General features: G+C 38.6%; 1 pseudogene across 1 annotated transcript; it reads left to right on the top strand.

Annotated features, from left to right (window-relative positions):
* Nucleotides 1-242: 242 nt before the first annotated feature.
* Nucleotides 243-2355, top strand: LOC18433150 (uncharacterized; annotated as a pseudogene). Its single transcript, XR_016039731.1, has 3 exons — nt 243-376; nt 1343-1850; nt 1895-2355. The product of XR_016039731.1 is annotated as an uncharacterized LOC18433150 (transcript).
* The last annotated feature ends 339 nt before the right edge of the window (nt 2356-2694 follow it).

Genomic DNA, 2694 nt, shown 5'->3' with positions numbered 1-2694 from the left:
GGAAAATTCTTGCCCATGGAACTGTTTACATATGAAGACTGTTTTATATATGCAAATTGTTGCGCATGAACCAAATGAGCCCTTGGTCTTTTCTTGTGGATTTTCGTTTTTAACTTGCTGAGAGAATGGGATTGCTTTTAGGGAGTTGGGTGTTAGTAAACCTGGTACCACGATTCTGACAAGTTTTATGTCGACTTCCAACCTAACACAGCCCTCCTCCTTGCTCTCCAGGCTTGGGACCGGCATGACTGGCTTGGTATTGGCCATGGCAGAGTTGAACCGGCTTAGGACCAGGTTTGGACCGACCATTGCTCTAGAATGGAAAATCTCGTTCCCCTCGGTGATTTGTAAGGAGGATACTTCACCAAAGAGGCTTGTAAATGCACTTCTGTAGTCCTTATTTAAATTGAAAGTTGTTTTTATGATGTACACTGGTCTTGTATGTTGTGCTCATTTATTGATGGTGCTCAAGTCCCATAGCATATTTCAACCTGTTTTTTCAATTTTCTCAAAATAAAACATATTTCAAGTGTTATGCCTTGTATTATGTGTTAAATCAAACATTGGTCATGTTCCAACTGACCGAATGAGGTTATTTGTTCTTGAATGAAGACTTCTGAATTTTCAATTCATTTAAAATTATTTATATTTCCATTTTTTCAGTTCATTTTCATGTCTTATTGGCATCATGTTTAAGGTTTCAGAGGCAGAAAGCATATCATATGGAACTGTTTCCTGTGGTCAAAACTAGAATTTAGTTTGTGGTTTGTTAAAAATGGAGGAAATAGTTGTAGTAGTACTTGTTATTGTTGGATCCATTTTGATATGAAGACTAGGTTTCTCAAGGAAAATCCCACCCTTGTTGTTGTTGTTGGATCCATTTCGATTTGAAGATTAGGTTTCTCTAGGATAATTCCTTGTTGTTGTCCTTGGATCCATTTCGGTATGAAGACTAGATTTCTCTAGGAAAATCCCACCCTTTTTCTGTGATTTATTGTTTAACTTGGTTTTAGTGTCTACTCCATGTGATTGCGTATATCATCTTCATTCATGACTAAATTTAGTTGCCAACTGATGTTTTAAAGTTAGTTCTAGTTGAAGCTCTACTCCTTTCATATTTGAAATAGAGTTTGTTTGATATGAAAGGTTCTCATTTGTTGTTAATTATATTTTAATCACTATGTTATATTATGTGAGTCATGTGTAATTGGATTTATCTTCCATCAAATAGGGCTCAGTTATTGTGTCCATCATTCCTTCCTCGCCAATGTTTTGAAATGTTGATTGTTTGACAGTGCTTTATCTATATTTCAAGCTCTAAATGAAGACTGTTCTTTTTCAGGTTTAAAGAAAAAAGGATTTTAAGAGGGAATCATACAATAAGGATCAAGTATTAGTCATAGTAATTCAAACGATTTGAAAAATGTCAAGCAAGAAAGAGGAAAAGGTGCAGGCTGCTGCTGACCTTATCATGGCAGCAGCATTGACTGCCGCCAAAGGGCTCAGCCGTGCTCAAGATGAGCGAGCTGCTGCTGCTGCAAGGAATGTGAACGCGTATGGTCAGAAAGAGGAGGGCCCGAGTCGATGGCAAGAGAGAAAAGAAGCGAAAAGGAAAATGTAGTTAATGAGTATTGAAAGGGCCGTGAAATTAGGAGAGAGGAAGGACCTCAAGGCCACCATCTCTTTGGGGGCTTCCTCCTCTCAATGCCAGAAGTGCTTCCAAGCAGGTCATTGGACACACAAATGTAAGAACGAGCGTGTGTATATCACGTCCCTCTCAAAAACCCTAAATTGAATATGAGGCTCTTGGTTTCATATAAACTTGACAATCCCGACAATCCCTTGCATGGGTCAAACCCCACAGTGTGTTCAATCTGAAAATGGTGATGGGAAGAGCAAAAATCGAGGGAAGAAGACAAAGGAGAAAGCTTGATTCAGATAGTGATAGGGGTGAGGCCTCTGTTGTCTCCAGTGATAGTGGGGTTTCTAGTGAGGATTGTTCAGGTTCTGATTATTCATCTGATGCAAGTTCAAGTTACAGTTCTTCGGAGTCTGACTTTGAGGGTCATTAGCGTTCTAAGAGGAAGAAAGAGAAGACGAGGATGAAGAGAAGGCATCATCGAAAGTACAGGAGCTCTTTCGATTCTTCAGATTCAAACCGCTTATGATTCTGACTCTGATTCTAATGATAGGCAAAGAGAGGGCAAGAGACATAGCAAGAGGCACTGATTTGGTGGGCTTGGATTCGTTGCAATTTTCCTCCTTTCGTATTTCGCTCCAAGGTTCTTATGAAGACGGTGCTTGTTAAACATGTTTTCCATTTATTAATTGCTTACTATGAAGCTTGTTGAGGTTGATGGGTTTCTCTCTAGAGCCAAGGTATTAAATAGATATTTTGTGAATACCCAGATCTTGAGCAAGTGTTCATGGGATGCTCTCTCTCTCTCTCTACCCGCACACACCTGAACACATGCTTTTTGTATTAATTCCAAATGTGTTGTGATTTATGAATATCTATTAATGTAATTGCTACTGGTTTTTTTTGAGAGAGTTCCTGACAATGTTGTTATTTAGCACTTATGGAAAATTTGGTTTTGGAATTGCTAATATATCATCTGCATTCTTGCATGTAAGTAGTTTTGTATCCTTATCTTTGTTCTGCATAACTTTTTCCATGCAGGAGATGGAATTGTT

Source organism: Amborella trichopoda, chromosome 8 (genome assembly GCF_054954075.1).
Source record: "Amborella trichopoda isolate Santa Cruz 75 chromosome 8, AtrichopodaSantaCruz75HAP2 v2.0, whole genome shotgun sequence".
Taxonomy (NCBI): Eukaryota; Viridiplantae; Streptophyta; class Magnoliopsida; order Amborellales; family Amborellaceae; genus Amborella; species Amborella trichopoda.
The sequence above is the reverse complement of the archived record's forward strand: the minus strand, read 5'-3'. Positions and strand labels throughout refer to the sequence as shown.